The following is a 21,756-nucleotide window of genomic DNA, read 5'->3' on the forward strand; positions in this document are numbered from 1 at the left end:
TATGTACACCTCTGAGGTGGGGGGTGTTGACTATTGCCCCACACAGAATTGGTCCATGTCCTTCAGATCCCTGAGTTCAGATTAAAATGTCAGTCAAGAACATTTATTTTGTGTGGAGTTAACCGCCTCTTTGTTGATTTACTGTAGATGTAAGATGTAAGATAATTGTCATGCAGAGCTCACCAGGTGTTTGGACTAAATGTCCTGATATTTGTTGGAGTTTGATTACCCCTGTCTTGACAAGGGCCCTATAACCTTGCAAAGCAACCCCAAAACATCATGTCTCCTAATATTTTACAGTGGAGATAAGCGTTGTTTTCTAAACATGAAATTCCCCTTTTCTTGTGTTTTCTTCATTCCTCACATCTTTTATGCTGTGAATAACACTTATGAGCATGTGAAAAAAACTAAATTTTCATTTTAACCACAACAAAGGGTTTCATTTGCCATTCAAATCTGGCAAATTTGAGCCTACTTTTTGTAGTTCAAGTAGAGGCTTCTTTTCCTCGCAAACAAGCCATGAATACTACTTTTGTGCAAGGGATGTTGAATGGTAGTTATGAACATTTTTGTATTCTGAAGATGCTTCCATTTCACTTCCAAAGAACAGAATGTTATTGTAGACTTCTTTTTGTTATATTTTATTTTAAAGAAATACATAGAGGTATAAATATATGTTTTCTGAATTAATTTTAATTGTAACAAATATGACTTTACCCTGGGCACTGCTATTACAATAAAAGTCATATTTTTTTTCAGAATTTTTTAAAATTTGTTTTAGCAAGACACATTATCCAGTCTGTACCTTGTTTTCCTTTGTTCATGTGAATGGGTATGAATAAATCTGGAAGGCACTGTATATTTACATATGTGTTTACTGAATATACAGTATAAGGCACAATACATGCCTCTTATAGAATAGGTTTGCTCAAATAATAATTCTATATGAAACAGAATATTTTATACAGATCGTTTACAACAGAATATTAAAATCAATTTTTTTAACAGAATGAAGTCTGATTCTTTATCATAGAAACATTTCACAATTTAACCCAAAACAGTATTATCTGCAATAGAGGCACAGGCTTCATTGATATAATGTTGTATGTAATGTGACCAGTTTTTCCCAAGCAACACAAAAATAATGGCAGAGTGCTACTGGGGCTGTGTGGACATGTGGTTAACAAGGTGTGCTCATCTTTCCCAGTCACTTTCTGGGTGACTGAGTGTTCAATGTTAGTCAGTGACTAACAGCTTAGTTCTTAGTTAGTTCTCATGGCTTAGCAAGCCATGCAAATTCTCCTGGGACCAATGGGAGATTCAGAGCCAGAGAAATTGTCACGATCGTAAACCACTCCTCTTAAGGATGCTCCAGTCCTTCCTTGTTTAGTATTCATTCCCTGCACCTGCCTCCCGTTCCTGCTCCTCATCCTATAAAAGCCGGATGCTCACTCTCTTCCGGGCTCTGCTCTGGTTCCCATACCAAGCGAGTCCGGGACCTGGAAGCGCCTGGTCCCGTCAAGGTTTTAGTTTCTGTTTCTGTTCCCGTTCCCGTGCCGGTCCCAACCCGGTTCTTGTTTTAATCTTGTCTGTCTTGGATGGAACGCCTGGCTTTGGACTTTTGCCCCGTTTTGGTTTCCCCTTTTGGACTCAGCTCTGGATTGTTTGCCTCGGCCACACCAAACAGCAGCGCACCATGGACACGTCCCCTGTTTTCATTCCTGACTCCTGCGTGCCTTATTCCCGATGTTTTCCTCACTCATCCCCGGATTGTGTCGTCTGCATAGGGTCCAGAAACAATTCAGAAATGGTGGATGGTATTATCTTAGAATTATCTGTTTCAGAGGAAAGGATGCTTGTAAAACCCACCTGACGAGAATTTCAGTTTATACAAAAATAAAATTTCTTCATCTCAGTGCTTTTTTCGACACTGTTAGCCATGATATCTTACTTTCTCGTCTTGAGACTGTGTTTGGAGTTTCAGACTCTGCACTTAAATTGTTCAAATCTTACTGATCGCTGTCACTTTGTCTTTCTTGGCAGATTTAGGTCTGAAACTGGACTCGTTAAGTCTGGTGTTCCTCTGGGCTTGATACTGGAGCTTTTAAGATCACAAAGCCTCAACTATCATTTCTATGCTGACGATACTCAAATGTACATCCATACCAAACCTGACACTGATGTGACTATCTCTATTCTCTCTAATTGCATCTCTGACATAAAAGCATGGATGATTCAAAATTTCCTTCATCTAAACTGTGACAAGATTGAAGTTATGTATCGCCAGACTACATCCTATGTTATCACTAACTGTTGCTGTTTTCTCCCAAATTGACTACTGTAATGCTATACTCTCTGGGATTTCTAAAGCCACATTGAACAAACTCCAGTGTGTTCCAGTGTGGCCAGAATCCTGACCAGGTCTAGTGCAAGTGACCATATTACTCCTATCCTGGAGTCCTTGCACTGGCTTCCTGTCAGGTTTTGTTTCAACTTCAAAATCCTCATACTCACCTATAAGGCTCTGCATGGCTTGGCACCTCAGTACCTGTCTGAGCTACTATCATCCTACTCCCCAACTCGCAACCTTCGCTCTTCTAATTCTGGTCTCCTATCTGTCCCCTAAGCCCTCTACACTCTTTGGGTGACAGGGCTTTCTCCTGTTATGCCCCAAAGCTCTGGACCTCTATCCCTAAGGATATCAGAGAGTCACCTTCTCTAAACTCCTTCAGATCTAGATTCAAAACCTTCTTCTTTAGAAGGGACTTTACTGAACTCATCCTGTTGTTTATCCCTATGTTCCTATTGTATTGTATTCAGTGCCCCTATCGACTGTCTCATCTCATTATGTATTCTCAATGTGCATATCTTGTGGATTTTTTATTGTTGTTGTTGTCTGTAAAGCACTTTTCGCAGTTTAAAGTCGTTGTATAAATGTTTATTATTAAAATATAGAAATTCAATTCAAGGAACTACAGAAATAAAGTTATAAAGACAAAAAACATTTTATCAAGAAATGTATCCTATCCAGCAAGACATGCTACTACATTTAGTATATTTATCAGGAGGTTGATATTTTTCAGGAAATTATTATATTTAGTGAGCCATGCAGCCCCCGCTGTCTTCTCTACATTTCTTGCTGCTCACATGTTCACTTCTGGCTTTTGTGTGCATCCATTTTGATATACAGTATGCTTCTTGTGTATATAGTAATTTGTAATGTTCATTTCCAGAGACTAAGAAAAAACAATACGCATTATTGTACAAAAAATACAAACTCAGATGCCTTGCTATATAATTAATATAATTTAATGTTCACAAACTGCTGTTATTTACAGACACAGTGTTAACAGTAGTTTTAACTGCCTCCTGAATCATCTCATTTGACTCAGAGACTGTACATAAGCTGCAGGGACAGATCAGCTGCCTTTGGAAAATCTAATTACCAGGTCCATGCATACATTGGCAAATTTGTTCATGAAGCAGCTTCTAAGCTCATAGTTTAAACTGATGAATGCAAGAGTAACAGAGACATGCCTGACGTCTGTCAACACCTCAGTCTCTGACTTCTGTCTGCCCAGTAATGGGAAGCTTGTTTTCAAACGTTTCAGTTATTTTATATAGAATCTCTAGGGTTGCATTCCACACACAGTGTGAAACCATTTTGGAGAGTTACCCTGTTTTACCCTGTAAAAGTTCAAGTCGGATATCCAGGTATCGGGTTTTTGTTTATTGACTGTGATCTCAGCAATTAATGAAATTATTTTGCCAAATTTTGCACTTAAAAACAGTTGCATAGAATGTACTGCCAAAATATTATCATTAATTCATATTTTTGCTAAAGTAAGTCTTTATCATCCTTTTTTGTTTTAATACACTTGTGAAAGCATGTAGTCTTTTTTTAAGATCAGAATATTCACCTGTCAGAGTGTATGGATCAGAAAGATATTAATTTCACAGATAATATTAACAGATTTTTTTTTGTATTCTAAATAGGAAAATGGTATGTCTTTAAAATCATTGTGATAACATGCTTTAAAGGCTGTGTACTTCACAATGCAATCATAGAATATGAAGTCAAGCCCGTGCCTATGTTTTAAGTAAGAATAAAATATCAGTTAATGTACTTCTTGGTTATTTCCCGACATTTAGTTTAATTAATTCCTCAATTTTGGAAACCTAAAAATCTCATACCTTAACATGTTATTGGTTAAATACAAATTATAGTCTTTCATATTTTATTTCATTTTGTAATTTGTGTTTTCCTGTAATTTTTTCTTTGAAGAATAAAATAATTACTGTGGGTTGTTTTATAAATGCACCAGCTCTTGATACGTTAATATACAGATGCAGCCATTCAAAGTGCGCGGTACAGACACGTACCGGAGGTAATTGGCTACGGCGTCGCGCATTGTGACGCACGATGACGCACAATGACGCGCGGTACTGCGGTACGTGATTGGTTGACCGACAGGGGCACTCGTGGTCCATTGGTCTGTCGTAGAAAGATTTATAGTAAACGTCTTTACTGTGCCCGTTTTAGTATTGAATATTTATATGGAATTTTACCACTGAAGGGAAATCTTAGTAGCTGAGCATAAAAAGAATAGGAGCATACTGTAATGCGTGTGAAGGCCATAAACGATATTAATTTTGGAACATAAACATACAGTATATGGCTGGTCTTGGTACTTTAAAGAAAAAATACACACCGGTATTCCATTTCTCCCTAAACATTTTAAGCAACGAAGTCTTTAACTAACGAGATACCGGAGTCAACAAGCATACTTTTAGAATTTGATTAAAAGGGAATATAATATGGAATCGCGTATCTAAAGAAATTAATAACGATATAATTATATTCATGTACCGCAACACAAGAATAGTACACGCTGTACGATGTCTGTTGATAATGTTTCTGTAGTGCTTTTTCAGCACTCTACATGTGACCTTGCCGGTGGCGCTGTGGGTTAGGTTCCTGACTCCCACGTCACACGGTCTGTGATCGAATCCCATTGGAACCATGAATTTTTTTTTAACAAACATTTCTTTGAAAAAATGAAACGTTTCCCTTGGTCAGAGATTAAATAAAACCTCACTCGCACCGAACAAATTTATATTTCTAAATATCTCAACATGATCGAATTTAAGTCATTTTAATAACAATGAATAGTCACCTATGCGTTACAATATAAACATTTATATTGATTTAAATCGCATTTTGATTTAAATCGTAAACGCGTGTTTAAATATATGTGTTTTTTGATTCACAATCAGACAAATGCAACATAAATTGATATCTTTGTCTTCTAAGTATCTTAATAAACTTTCAGCATAACTTTCTCCCCGTTTAGATTTATTTTTCTTGGGATCTTGGGATCAAACGTGGAAAGATTAGATTGTAATCGTTTTTATTTTTTAAATACATTTTATAAAAGTGTAATCTATGCTAAAAAGTTGTACACCACCTGCTATAAAGATACATATTGTAATACTTTCGGGTTCGGATAGGACAGACACGAGAACTCAGACTTGCGGAGTTAAAGCAAGTTAAAGCCTTGATTTTATATATCACCTTTAAAAGTGGAATCTCAAAGCAAAGTAAATACCCAGCACTGATTGTACCCATCTGTCATGCTAATAAAGCACCTTGAATTGAATTGAATTGAGGGAGAGAGGGGGGGAGGGCGAGCGAGAAAGCCAGGACAGACAGGCAAATAAGATACACTCCACAGACATTCACAACAGCGACATATCATAAAACGTTTGCACATATGGTTAAGTTATTACTTGGTTTTCAAAGTGCAATGAAATACAATATTGTTGTTGTTGCTGTTATTGTTGTTTTTATCCTGTAAAGTGTTTTGAGAAGCCACCTTTAAAGGCGATATATAAAAGCGCTGATTCTTATGGAATGTGTTTTCTTTCTTCTTTTTTTCAGTATGGAATAAACCTATTACTTGATTCATATGGATGCCCGGTTCCGCCGGGGATTCAAAAAGAAAATTTTTTTTTAATCGCGTATCTAAGGAAATAGCAGTATAACCTTGTTCATGCACAAACAGTGGCATGTTACATTATTAATTTGGGTGTCTTCCCTTGCCAGAAAGCTCTAAATTGCATTTTGAGTGCGGTTTTTGACTTTTTTTAAATTGCAACCCATAAATAAAGCTGATACTGTTTAGAGTTTTAATTATTTTAAACTGTATTACAGCAGCACAATGCACAATGCAACGTAAATTGCAAAAATGCACTTGGAATCTGTACAAGCCCTACTCTGTCAGGCATTTTCTTTTACTGTAACGGACACAAAAACTCCCTTGCTTTTAACAGAGCGTTTCATAATTTCCAACTACGAAAATTATTTAAACTGCGACACTTATCATCCAACCAGAGCTCGAAATATCACAAGGATCCCCAAGAGCACAGCAAAGACTGTATTAAAAGTATACTAGTGACAAACTAGTATACTTTAGATCTTTTTTTCTGAACCGGGGAAAATCTGATCATGTTTCTCTATAACAATAATAAAAAACATTATTTTACATATCACCTTTATGTGATATCACCTTAAGGACAGCACATACAAGGGTTAATTGCACAATGGACCGCGTCAAGAAATTTAAAATAGTCTTCTTTAGGTGTGAGGGCAGGAGTGGATCGCAGCAGGCATAATCAGCAAATTAGGAAAACAAAGAACAGGACAGGTGAGACGTGTATCCAGAGAGCGAGTGATCAGAAAAAGGAACAGCTGTTACGCCCAGGTTTTCGACACAATTGTTTTAACTTGCTAATGCATCAGACACATTTCCTGGCGTATTGTGTTTTAAATAAAATAGGAGTGTCTTTCCCTGGTATTAGCTCATCGGTATGGTGTAAGTTTTATCTGTACCATACCATACAGTATATAGGTACAGAATTCAAGCTGCACCACTGTATCGCTTTGGTAAGGAGACGGACAATGGCCTAAATCACGAAGACTCTATCACACCAAATAATGAAGATGAAAAGAAATGGGAAGTCAACACGGGTCATTGTACAGCATTTGGCTGCGATGGACATCTTCGTTTCTGAAAGCACAGTGAGGCGACATTATAAAGGGGAGAGGAGGCAAAGAGAATCTAAACCGAGGACAATTCAAAGGTAAATAACTTTCTAAAAATACCTTTCTTGCATGTAAATACAACTACACACATTATTTTTAAAACTAACTGTCAATTTCTTTTTTTTCAAGTCCTATTGTGCGAGCTATCAACAAACTGACTGATGAAAATGATGAGCTACTGGCGATGCAAGTCCAAAGACGGCTATGGGCTGACCTCGGTGAGACCGTTAGTCCGACATCGATAAGAAGAGTGCGCAGGAGGCTTGGATGGAGATACAGAAAAACCAACACATGCCCCATGATAAGGCTAAAAAACAAAGAGGAAAGACTCAAACAAGCGCTCCAATGGATTGAACAGGGGGAGGCATTTCAGGATGTACTTTTCACCGACGAAACAACAGTGGCTCTAGAACAGTTTTCAACAATGTCATTTTGCAAAAAGGGGAGATATGTGGACAATCCAAAGCCCAAACATCCACCGAAGGTTCACGTCTGGGGGGGGTATATCTAGAAGAGGCCCGGGACCACTTCTTATTTTCGAAGGAATTATGGACCGTGAATTCTTCGAGGAAGTCGTGGTCACACAGCATGCCGCCCCATATATCAGGGAGCACTTTGGATCAAGGCACCGTCTCTTTCAAGACAACGATCCGAAACACACAGCAGCAAGGGCGAGGCTTGTAGCAGAAGGAGTGAACTGGGTGAAAACTCCAGCCAAATCCCCAGATCTAAATCTGATAGAGATGGTTTGGCATTCGGTGAAAGACTACGTTCGGAAAACTGCTAAGCCCGTCACAAAGCAGGAACTGATCGATGCGATCTATAAATTCTGGGAGGAAGAACTGACCGAACAAAATTGTAACAATTTTATTAACAGGCTGTTTCATGTTCTTCCTAGGATTGTTGACCGGGGCGGGGGACATTCAGGAATGTGAGTCTGAGAAAGACAGTCTCACGTTTGTGGACAGTCTGTCCACAAACAAAACATTCCTGTTAGACATGGAATGTAAAAAAAACAATTACTTTTTGTCAATGAAAACCTGTGTGTGTCTCTCTCTCTGCTGGATGTCTCTGTCTCTGTCTCTCTGTCTCTGTCTCTCTCTCTGCTGAATGAATAAAAGCATTTTATTAAAAACGCATTTGTGTTTGTCTGGGTATTTACTTTGTAATCTGTGGTTTACATCTACTGTATTGCTTTGAGATACCACTTTTAAAGGTGATATGTAAAATAAAGTTTTTTATTATTGTTATAGAGAAACATGATCAGATTTTCCCTGGTTCAGAAAAAAAGATCTAAAGTGCTACACCTAACTTTCTTAATTCGATGTATTTAAAGCAGTGAACTACTGTAGTTGTAACATAACATTCAGAAATACATTCGAGAATAGTTTTGTGGTGTTTGTATAGATGAAACGTTCCTAAAACGTAAAACGTAACAAAATTAAAGAGGATTAAAATCTGTAATCTTTCCACTTGTACTGTATGTCATCGGAAAATACAAGAAGTTTCTGCTTTGTGTAAGGATGGTACCAAAAAGTAATCTAAGTGGTGAGAAAGCTGTGCTCAATGTATTTAAGGGACGTAAAAGTAAAAGGAGATGCTTCTTATTGCTTGACTAATTTTAAAAACTAAGTTATAAATGCAGACGCTCCCTCGGTGCCGCGCCGGGTGTAAATATCTAAATATACATTCGTCCCGGGCAGAGACCGAAGAGCGCCCGGCTGGGGTGCGCGGGGAAGAGCAGGACAGGAGTGAAAGTGGTCAGGGCGGGGTTTAGGAAGGCCGCCGACCAGTGCGGCTGTCCCACAGTGAAGCGGGCGTACAGTCTGGGCAGGTATAGATTACACTTTTCTAAAACGTATTTGAAAAATAAAAACGATTACAATCTAATCCTTCCACGTTTGATCCCAAAATCCCAAGAAAAATAAATCTAAACGGGGAGAAAGCTATGCTGAAAGTTTATTAAGATACTTAGAAGACAAAGATACTGTATCAATTTATGTTGCATTTGTCTGATTATGATAAAAAAACACATATAATTAAACACGCGTTTGCGATTTAAATCAAAACCCGATTTAAATCAATATAAATGTTTATATTTTAACGCATACTGTCCAGCCTCCATTTCTCTATAAAAATTTACTCTATTACAAATTTACAATTTGTTGATAATAGAAATGTTAGGTTCTCTAAAGCTTTGTGATAGTTGACCCACCCAGGCAGCAAAAGATCAGCTGCACTGGTAAGATGCGACACCAAAGATATTATTAATAACCTTTCAAATCTGAAGGGAGATCTGAAGGGATCCCCCCCCCACACACACACACACACACACACACAATAGAAGCAGGAAGCAGAAGCAGGGACCGTTGTCAGAAGGGAAGAAGGTGACTATTCATTGTTATTAAAATGACTTAGATTCGATCATGTTGTGATATTTTGAAATATAAAAGTCAATTGATTGTCCATAATATTACTATTCTATTTTTTTGAAGAAATGTTTGTTAAAAGAAAAGTCACAGCGCCAGCTGGATTTGAATACACAACCCGTGAGTTGGTAATCAGGCACGTAGACCAGTGGGCTACAAGGGAAGACGCATGAAGAGAGAGGCGAAACAGCCCTACACACCCCTGTCACAGTACACGAATATAATTATATCTTATTAATTTCTTTAGATACGTGATTCTTTTAATACAGTCTTTGCTGTGCTCTTGGGGATCCTTGTGATATTTCGAGCTCTGGTTGAATGATAAGTGTCGCAGTTTAAATAATTTTCGTAGTTAGAAATTATGGAATGCTCTGTTAAAATCAAGGGAGTTTTTATGTCCGTTGCAGTTTTTTTGCAACATGAATATAATTATATCGTTATTAATTTCTTTAGATACGCGATTCCATATTATATTCCCTTTTAATCAAATTCTAAAAGTATGCTTGTTGACTCCGGTATCACGTTAGTTAAAGACTTCGATGCTTAAAATGTTTAGGGAGAAATGGAATACTGGTGTGTATGTTTTCTTTAAAGTACCGAGACCAGCCATATACTGTATGTTTAAGTTCCAAAATTAATATCGTTTATGGCCTTCACACGCGTTACAGTATGCTCCTATTCTTTTTATGCTCAGGTACTATGCTCAGGATTTCCCTTCAGTGGTAAAATTCCATATAAATATTCAATACTTAAACGGGCACAGTTAAGACATTAAATATACATATACATACTGTATACAGTACAGTTTGCATATGGTAATATGTTTATGTTCCTAAATCAATCTCTTTTATGAGCATGTGAAAGGCATGGTGAATCGATTCTCAAAAATTACTGTACTTTGCATGATTGGAAACAAATGCGTGATTGCGAAATGCTGTGGTGTTACTTTTACAAAGACGGTCAATGAAAAAAATAATGTGGACCAGGGCAATACTTTGAGTTTACAGCTTGTCCAAGGTCATTCATTATTAATACTATTAGTAATATCTTCGTTAAAGACTTTGATGGCGACAGCTCAAACATGAGAGGTTGAGCTTTATTAGCTCCACCTTGCGGAAATTCCGGATACTATTATTTTGCTTGTCGTATTATAGGAGAATTTACGGTAACTAGCGGTATTTAACTCGCGGTAGACTGCGTAAAGCGCACCGCAAAATAATGCGGTATCGCCCGCGCATTTTGAATGGCTGCATCTGTATCGATTGCCCTTGAAATCCCAAAACTGAATTTTAGTTCTGATTTCAGGAATTAGTTATTGCTAACTAAATGAAATAATAAGAAAATATGTACAATCTTTCCTTTACTGTTCTAAGTGAATATTTCAAACACTTTTTAACACTATTGTGTTTTAACTCTACTGTTCTGGCTTCAATAAATAATTTGCCCGACTAATAATGTGCTATAATTAATAAATGCATCTAAATATAGAAAATAATAATTTGTTGAAATTCAGAAACCCTTACCAGGGTGACTTCTTATTCTTATTATTCTTATTTAAAATCAATACTTAAACATTCTTCTATAGAAAATCTGTATTTGAAACGAGTTGGTAATGTAACATGCATTTTCATTTCCATCTGATGATATTACAGTAATTCCCCAGAACTTTGAATTACCTCCCTGTAATCTTTTTGAATGTTAGGTGTTTTATTTGTTGTACTTACAGTATTAGTGGGAAGAGAACATAGTTGGTTCCAGTGTCAGTAAGTCTTTCTGGGTTACTTTACACTTAAGGTTTGTCAAATGTGATAAATGGAAGCTACTAGTAAGTTCTCAGAAAATGTTTAGCTAGCAATTAAAAGACAAATACTACTGAATATAAGGACACCATGAACCTATGCATGCAGTGTGATTTTTATATGAGCAGTTCAAAGGTTAATTTTAGGGCTGCTGGGTTGCTGAACGGGGCACAGGCAAACCTTCCTGTGAGGTTTGGAGACCGGGGGGGCTGCTCCAGTTGGATTTTCTGCTGGCTCTGCACTTAATTGCTCCCCCCAATTGAAATGAGTAATGAAGCACTGGAGTTTATCGCAAAAATGAATTGGAGCAGTCATCCTGTGAGGATTTCCATAATTAAGGATCTAGCTCTCCCACTTTTCTTCTCCATGACTGTTTCCTATTGGAATCACATTAATGCAGGCAGTCAGATCCACCCTTGTGTGCTTCAGAGGGGCTAATTGAGAACAGTTCTCTGAGCAAAGAGTGCCACTGTCTCTGGTCAAAACAGTGCACTCCTAGCTCCTCTGTCTAACAGCATTCTAAATGTGACAGTGATTGGGGCGAGGTGTCAGTCAGATCTGTGTCATGTAGAGTGAATCAAGTTCCTTGAAATGCCAATTGAAAATAAGCACATCATGCAGGGAATGCAGTTGTGCAGATTTCTTACAAACAACTACTGTATATTCAATTCTTTGGGAGGTTTGCAGTTCGCTTGTTATTGTAATTGTAGCAGAACAGCATTGCACTCACCTTTAAAACAAAAGAGGCATATTTTGACATGTGAAAATGTTAGTTAACTCTATGTTAGAGTTAATTTGAAAATGATAGTCTGCACCTCCAATGTGGTAAACAACAAACTAATGTAATTTTGCAAAGTTGTTTTTATTTAATAGTGAAAATTGGTGAAAGGCATTCAAGTCAATAACAGGTGGTAAATCTTCAGAACACTCACAATGTACCAGATACAAAATATTATTCCTCATATACAATACCTCATGACAAACAACCTTTTCAAACCCCTCCAATCTGGCTTCCGTCAACTTCACAGCACAGAAACTGCCCTGGTCAAAGTCACCAACGATCTTCTAATAGCTTCTGATTCTGTTTCTCTTTCTATAGTCATCCTTCTTGATCTCAGTGCTGCTTTTGACACTGTTGACCATAACATCTTACTTTCTCATCATGAGACTGTGTTTGGAGTTTCTGACACTGCCCTCAAATGGTTCAAATCTTACCTCACTGATCGCTGTCACTTTGTCTCTCTTAATGGGTACAGGTCTGAAATTGGTCATTAAGTCTGGTGTTCCTCAGGACTCAATACTGGGCCCCTTGCTCTTCAGCATTTACATGTTCCCACTTGGTCAGCTTTTAAGATCACATGGCCTCAGCTTTCATTTTTACGCTGATGATACTCAAATATACATCCATACCAAACCTGACACTGATATGGCTGTCTCTATTCTATCTAATTGCATCTCTGCCATAAAAATTTGGATGACTCAAAACTTCCTTCATCTTAACTGCGACAAGACTGAGGTCATGCTTATTGGCACCCCCCATCAACTTCGTAAAGCCCGTCCTGTAACCCTATCTGTAGATGGTTCTGTAGATGGTTCCGTACTTGAGCTTCAATCAAAATTGAAAAACCTTGGGGTTATATTTGGTTCTGGCTTAACATTCGACCCACATGTGCAGCATACTGTCAAAACATCTTTTTTTCACCTCAGAAATATCGCTAGACTACGCCCTATGCTAACATTAACTGTGGCTGAAAAGCTGATCAACACATTTGTATTCTCTCGAATTGACTACTGTAATGCTCTACTCGCTGGGGTATCTAAATCTACTCTGAACAAACTGCAGTATGTCCAAAATTCAGCAGCCAGAATCCTGACCAGGTCTAGTGCAAGTGTTCACATTACTCCTATCCTGGATTCCTTGCACTGGCTTCTGGTCAAATTCCTTCTCCTGTTATGCCCCCAAGCTCTGGAACTCTTTCCCCAAGGATATCAGAGAGTCACCTTCTCTAAACTCCTTCAAATCCAGACTCAAAACCCTCTTCTTCAGAAAAGCCTTTACTTAACTGGTTCCATTCTTCACCCCTCTGCTCTTCTTAGTACCATCATCCACGGTCTCCTCTATATATTGTAATTGTGTTTTATCTTGTGTATTCTTTTTACTTATTGTTGTTGTCATCCTGTAAAGCGTTTTGAGAAGCCACCATTAAAGGCGCTATATAAAATACAGTTTATTATTATTATTTAATTATTATTATTATTATTATTATTCAACTATGAAGGACCTACAAAATTTGAAACTATTCAGACTGAAACTTGAGCAATAATGTTGCCCTGCAAGACATTACATGACAATTTTTACAACCGAGCTTATATGACAGTAATAGAGCATACATGATAGTCTTTTTTTTGTTGTATTTTATTTTTCTTTGGTTGACCAATTTAAAAACTGTTTCACAGTTTTTATGGTTGAATTTTTATGGCAACATAAAGGATATTTTTCTTTGAGAAGGTATACAAATAAATTTCTTAGTACTGTAATGTTACATAGCGATAACACCTTTCACTTTCTGTGTCCAGATGCAACAAGACTACTCTTAAAGCACAAGCAAAAAGGAAATACAAGGAAAAAATAAAAACAAGAATATCATAAAAAACTTTTTTTTTTCTTAAACGTCTTCTGTTTTAAGTCAAAACATTGCCATAGTCCCAGAGCCTTTCTTGTGGAATATTGTATTTTTGCTACCTTCCCATAACCAAAGTCAGAACATTAGGAAAGTCATGACCCATTTGTTATTACACATTACACACTTTTCATTGTATTATTAATTTTGTAGTCTATTCAGATAAATGTGCCTTTATTCTAATAAAATAATGAGACAAGATTTCTACACTTATAGGGTAATAAAGACTTACCATTTTAATTATGCAAAGTCAAGATTCAGTTTTTCTTTTTTCCATTTTCCATTTTTAACAAGCAATTTCCAGTTCCTTTGTATGCCCCAGCAGCAGGCAGTCATTACCCATTCAGAAAACCCATGACTGGTTGTCAGTATTTCATAGATCTTTAAAAAAAAAACAATCCTAAATTATATGAGGAGCTGAAAAATGTTTTTCAATGTTGATGAGCTTCAGAAATCCAGTACACCCCTTTTCATTTATCATCCAGAGCAAAACTCCTATCAGATCTTTGAAGTGGGATTAGAATGTGACAAATCCCATATAACAAAGTTTAGTATCAAATATAATTTGTCCAAACATTCAAAGCAGTGAAGTACATTCATCACTACTGCAGGTTTTTTTTCAGCTAACTGCTACATAGTAACATGTTGAATTGATTATTCTATATAAACATGGCAAAAGGACAAGGGTGTCTTGTTTTCTGTATGTCATTGCATCACTACAGTCATTTATGCAGAGTGGCAGGACATATGAGATTATAGCAGTTTGGCTGTCTGATATTTTTTTACATATGAATGTGCATATGCTATTTAGTTGCAGTTATTCAGAATACTCAAAGTATAATGTGCCATACCTCAAAAAGCATACTTCATTAAACCGTGTTGTAATGCAAAACACTATTTTGTAAACTTCCACCTGCTGCAGTGAATACTTAATGTGACGTATGGAAGAATTCTAGGCTGTCATGCAAAATGCCTGGGTACGAAACCTTGTCAATGCTTAGCCCCATGGCTTTGTTCCCTAATAAAATTTAATGTATATACTATATTGACAATTTTAGTAATTTTACACATCACAGTACGTTAAATATTAAATTAATACTAAAAATAAAAGTAGGGTGGTATGACAAAGTAGGATTACTCAGCAGGATATATTGAACATTATTATTGTTTATTGTTATGCTGTTGTGAATGTGTTTTTCAGGTTTACATGTGCATTAAAATAATCTAGATCTGTCTTAATGCTATCTTAAATAAAAAAGTAATTAGGAACGGATCATTTTATTTTAGATTTTGGTTATAAAAACATATTGTACACATATTGTAGTGGCTTTAAAACTTTCTACAGCACAAATTGAGCACATTGTTAATACTAAGTAAAATAAAATACTAAACATGTCCAATAGCTGTTTATCCTTTCCTGCATCAGTTTTGACTACTTTTAACCCATTCTTCTTTACAGAACTGGTTTAATTTGTTGACGTTTAATGACAGTGAATTGGGGTCATGCGCTGGATTGTTCCCATGAATGCTTGTGGCCTCATCTCTATAGTAAGCGTCTCCCAGAAGCTATGTTCAGCATAATTAAATAAGAAAAACCTGTTAATAAATTTGGGCAATTAGTCTAGTAACAAAAAAATCCAATAATGAATTTATGACTGATTACTGAAAAAAGGTTGAGATTAATGCTTCGTTAAGTTTTTCCATTGATTTATATAGTGGCTTGGTCATGGTTTGACTAAGTTAGCAACAGTATCTAAGGAGAGCCAGGACCTTGGTTAGGTCAATAGCCATATTCTCACTTTAATAGTTTACAATATTCATGAAATATTTCAGGTTCAATTTATTTAAAGTTTAGCAAATGTGTGAAAACTGCTTGAAGGAAACAGGTTATACTGATCATTTCACCACCAGAGATCAAGCCAGCAGTTATATCACCTTTTTAAATTACAACTAGCAACCAACTAAAGTTAAGTGGGTGTGAGCTTGTCCAGTACCTGGATGGGAGATCACTGCCCTCACAAAATACACTGCACTCTAGAAAAGAACACAGAGAAGGTGTCTCATATGATCCATCCATCCATTTTCTAATTGTTTTATCCAATACATGGTCACGATGCCATTGTGATCCTCACACATGCATATTAATAGCAATGTGCTCTGTACAGGAGCCGGCAGCAGAGAGGTTAATGAGCTGTACCCACATTCACGAAAATTGGTCAAAGCAGTTTGGGGTTTTTCAACTGCATGAAGTTAATTTAGTCAAAAAGGCAAAAAAAACTAAACTAGAAACTATAGAATGTTTCAGTAATGGATTTGGAAATGCACATGGTAACACATACAGTATCAGTCAAGGACAATACACCTCACTAAGCTAGCAGTAGAAGTGCTATTTAAATAAGATGCTGTATTTATATATTTATTTATATTTGAGACTCCAGCCTCATTGTTCCAACTTTGGAGTTGTAAGTGTTGTAAATCTGTGGGTCTAGAAAACGAGTTATTTAAGTCTTGTTAATGTTTTTTTGTGTAAAAAATCTCAATCTCCAAAGTCACATGGAATATGAAACTTGACATTTTTAATGAAATATTGTTCATGTATGGGAGTTTACAAGACTACTTCTACTTCTAAAGCAGCAATATCAAGTTTGGTGATATTAAAATAATCAGCAAGTTAGATATGTTATTATAATTGATGGTTTCATGATTAAAGAACTTGAAAAGAAAAAATCCACTTTTATTAACATTTTATTCTTATTCTTGTGTAACATATTTCCTTTAAGTCGGTGGTTGTGGTTAGAAAGTGTAGAAAATGGATGGATTGGTGGATGCATAATTTTAAAAACTTTCCAATTCAAATACAATATATTCAATACAGAATATACATATATTTTCTTCAAATGTTGTTTAAAAGAGTGCAGCCCACACCCGGTTTCCTTCCCCCCACTGTGAGGACATAAGCACTTAGCGAGAAAGTGCTTTAACAGCTTTGGTGAAGCCAAATGATTATAAATTATGTAAAATTATCTGAATGACTACATTGCAACTTATTTGAATGAGCAGAAAAGGCATTTTGTGGTTTATTTAGGGTCAAATCTTACTGATCACAGTCCTTTGACTTTTATTCATTGTATGCATATCCATAATCAACAACTGATGCAACTTTTATGTTACAGAGTTACTCCCTGGGAATTAGATGAGATAAGATCACTTTATTGGCCATATACAATTTCTTGTATTAGGAATTTGTCTTTTTACATACCCCAACTTGCTCTCCATGAGACACACAGACAGGGAGAGAAGCTTGGGGTCAGAATGCAGGGTCAGCCATTTATATAGCCCCACTGGAGCAGTCGGGGTTAAGGACCTTGCTCAGGGGCCCAACGGAGTAGGATTCCTCTGCCAGCCGCAGGATATGAACTGGCAACCTTCAAGCCACAGGTGCAGATCCTTAGCCACAGAGCCACCGCTCTGTGACAACAATTATATAACAAGAAGGGCATGAAGAATGTTGTAGCTGATGCACTATCACATGCTTGGCTTTGTTGGAATTTTTCTGTAAGCAGAAGAGTTATAGCAGAATTTATCTTGTGAACTACCTACTTCATTATAAGAAACATTGTTATTAAGTGTGGGGGTGCTATGCCCTGCTGTGTTTGGTAATTGGAATAGGCAATCTTACTTGGGTTGTTGTGTTTTCCTTTGTATGACAATCTGGGACCGACATGGTGACTTGCTGGCAAATTGCTAAATTATGTCATTGTTCCATAACCTGTCAGTGGTTCGTCAACATGGGAGCCCTGCATGTTTAAAGGACACACTAGATGCCCAAGAAGAGGAGGGAATGAAAGTCAGCTGTTGAGTTGTGTTGAGAATTTTAGGGTTTTGTTAGTTGTGAGGCAGTGGTATATGTTTTTAGGGATGTTATGAGGGGTAATGTTGGAGAACTGGGCGAGCATTTCATTTTTTTTATTTCTTTGAGGCTCGTTTATTTCAGTATAGCCAGTTTGTTGTGTGAAAGCCATTTTTTGGGCATTGCCATCGTTGTTGTTTTTTGGGAAAGGGAGTGAGTGGGTGAAAATGTGTAACTTGCACAAATGCAAACACATTTTTGAATTGGTTTAATAATTTCATTTATCTTAATTGTTTGTTGTTTATTGTCTTTTTAATACCACTTTGTGCCAAAACATTGAAGCATTAAGCAACTGGAGATCGTTGGTCTGGTCTTGCTGGTAGAACTGTTTTACTCCCCCCATTGTCAGTATTCACATATTTACTCATTCTAACCTGAAAAAGGCTCCCTAGACTCTTTTCCTTTTAACATTGAAAAAACCTTTACCTCTTCCTTTGCAGCTTACACATGCTGACAGCCCCCTGCTCAAACTTCATTTGCTCATTCATGTATAATTAAGATTATTTTGTATTTGCATATACATATTGTAATATATATAATTAATAAAGATGTAAAAATACTATATACATATTATTTGATTTAAATATTACAAAAAACTTTTAAACTTTTCTAGCTCACAGGCTACTACTGAACCAAATCGTCACTCGGTTTGAAAAACTTGTTTGGACACACTTTCCATTTTCCATTGCAACACTCATGACAAAAAATGTAGGAAACAACCAAGTGTTTAGTATTGTTAACTTTAAGGTTAACCAAATAAGATTCAATTGACAAATATGCTGATGCCAAGGTTCCAGCTAGACTTGCAAGTAATTCTTCTCCCCACTCCAAACATATTGCCATGCAGAGTGCAAAACAGACCTCTCTAACAAGTCCCACTTAAAACATCTTTGATACTCAGTCTGTGATTTCTATTTTGTGTGTGAGAGGTCTGTTTAGTGCTGGCAGTGGTTGGTCGAATTTATCTTCTCCAAAATGAAGGACAAGCTGTTTGCCTCGGGTCATTTGTTTTAATCAGGTGCAGCTTACATAGAATGTTGTATTCATTTACGAATGGTGACATAATTTTCATAGAAGTATTTATTTTGTGACAAGTTGTTGTTCAATTAACTTCTCATAAAACCTGTAAAAATGTAGAAAAGTCTGTGGGAAGGCAACAGTGCGGACAAATCTCAAACTTAAGAATTTCACTCACATTGTCCCACTAATAATGTCCAGTTAAGTAAAAGTGTAAAGAGTAACTCAATAATAACTTTGCTGTTTTTTTTCCTGCGGTTTGCTTCCAGGAAACACACATAAATATGCCTTAAACTCAAGTGGTTGTTGAAGAAATTCAATAGAATTGCAGTGTGCGATCCTGTATTTCCATGGGGATCACTATGATTAAGAAACCCAGTCCTGCCTTGCCAGAGTCATTTAAGTTTAATCAGCAGTGCAATTAAACAAGTCATGTTTCTTGCTGATTATTGTCTCTGGTGTTCTACATCATTATAATGTTTGCTTTACTTTGCTAAACAAAACAAAAAAATCTTGTTGGATTTCCTTTATTTCTTTGATTGTTATAGTATAGCCTACAAATCGGTCTGCCCATTAATCAAATTACTAAAGAGACATGGTTTATTTTGCCAAGACCAGAATGTGCAAAGTTGTGACAAGTGTTATACTATTCAGGGACATAGAGGAATTTATCTTTAAAGGATATTTTTTAGCATCATTTGTGCAGCATTGGAAAATAACATTTGAAAGTCACAATGATAACACAATATTAATTGCTGAAGCCTATCCAATTGTAATGTTAAGTTTTTGTAGAGCTGTTACTTTCCATCTGTGTGAGATAAAGTGCATTTCACCATATGTCCTTCTTTAATAGCATAGCTGGTTGTGATATCCCATGCTCCACTCCAATACACAGCTTGGAGCTGCCTGCCTAGTCAGAGTATATCAATACCAATACTCTTCTTCCAGGAAGAAAAGACTTTGTATCAGCTAGCAGTCACTTGCATGCTAAAGATCAGTTTCAATGATTCTAGGACCTCTATATTGCAAGGACATTTGAAGATCTATGTGCTTTTGAAAAAAACATTTGCATATGCATCAGTCGTTTCAAAACAGACCTTCAGTGTGTGAAAAAGTAAAAAACAAAAGAGAATCCTTTTTCAACCCAAATTTTAAATATGCATAAGACACTTTGGCTGAGCCAAAGATCTTGACCCCAACAAACAAGAGAAGAGTTGCAGTAGATGTTAAATTTTTGTATAGATGTGTTCTTTCCATGCATATTTATATATCTGTGGTACAGTATATGTAAATTGTTTGTACATAATTGTTTGTACATATACAGTATCAGTTCATATATACTGTATATACATTTGTACTCATACACTTTTTATTTTTTTATTTATTGGAAGAAACAAACAGGTGCCCCAAAAATGTTTGAAATTCCAGAGAAACCCTGCTAAGATCTTTAAGATCTTCAGCTTTTCTGATGCAGCTTGAATTCTTGTGAGTCCAAGGAAATTAATATCTGTTCTGTATTTTAAATATGTGAGTACCTATTTTTCATTATTAGTAGATTTTGTTTGTTCGGGTGAACTCTTTAGGGTTTTAGAGTCTGGACAGAGGTGACTGTATCACAGTGATGTGCAGTTTAGCTTTCCTCCGCTCTGGCAGCTGTCCACTTTACTTCACACATTGAAGGCATGGAGAACCTGGGATGGAAAAACAAGGATGATGCAAATGATTTCTTATCACAAAGTGCTGTTCTCTCTATCTAATGAATTAAAAATGAAGAATGCATTTCAGCTGTTGAATGGCAATTTATTTATCACAATATACGAACTAGACATAATTTCGATTCTGTAACTGCACTAATTAGTTTTCATGGGGATTCAAAATTGGCAGTTATTCCTGCAAAGCATTTAGTGTAGATTTCTGCAAAAACAGCAAAAAAGAGAGAAAAATACTTATTTCCAGTTTGAAAGAGATGGGTTACATAGGCACAGATTGGGAATATGTAATTTTAAATATTTCATACTTTAATTTATTATTCAGTTTATATTTTGTACATATTAATTTGACTGGGTGATTGCTTGCAACTATATTTCAGATTCAGGTTTGTTGTAAAATTACTTCTTTTTAAATATGTGTTGAAGACAAAAAGATTTTGATTACTTTTGCCACTTTTTTCATTTAGCTGAAACATTTTTTTTTATTGGGAAGGTCTGATAGTCATTCCAAAGTGAAAATTCCTGTTGTTAAGTATGAAGAATGGTTGTTCTGTCTTCAACTTCCCCTTTGTCTCAGACTCCCTCTTCAGAAAGAAATTTTAGAACACCTGGACTAAAATGTACTACATACTTGGTCAGGCAGGAACTTTTGCCCTGCTGTTAAGGCAGAAATGTAAAGTGCTAAACACTTTTGCTGAAAAGGACTACCACCATTTCACCTTGGAGACATCCCTGTGAGTCTTCACTTCAGTGCTGACCAACTGCCTGAAAAGAAAGGCAAAGACATAAAGGGAAGAAATCTCTTACTTTTAGTTCTTAGATTCTGATGTATTTTCATTTTCCCCATTCTGAATATTTTAAAATCTTACCTATGCTGGAGACAGACCAATTGGGCCATTTAAAGTAAATCAATTGATTTTTTTCTATCTATTGTTTTGCAGAAGTTACAACTACAAATATGTTTTATAGAGACATTGAAATGTTTACTCTGTGTGAATGCTGCTACACACTGATTTTGTACTCACTACAGTTCTTTTGGAGAACAGAGTGATGAACATCACAGGTTGATTGACCCCATGAAATGGGGAGACTATGTATAAAAAGGG

General features: G+C 36.4%; 1 protein-coding gene across 9 annotated transcripts in view; it reads left to right on the forward strand.

The window, feature by feature from the left end:
* fut8a (fucosyltransferase 8a (alpha (1,6) fucosyltransferase)) overlaps positions 1-21,756 on the forward strand; it is a 401,280-nt gene that overhangs the window by 359,050 nt on the left and 20,474 nt on the right. The window lies entirely within an intron of this gene.

This window comes from Atractosteus spatula, chromosome 9 (assembly GCF_055471065.1).
Source record: "Atractosteus spatula isolate fAtrSpa1 chromosome 9, fAtrSpa1.hap1, whole genome shotgun sequence".
Taxonomy (NCBI): Eukaryota; Metazoa; Chordata; class Actinopteri; order Semionotiformes; family Lepisosteidae; genus Atractosteus; species Atractosteus spatula.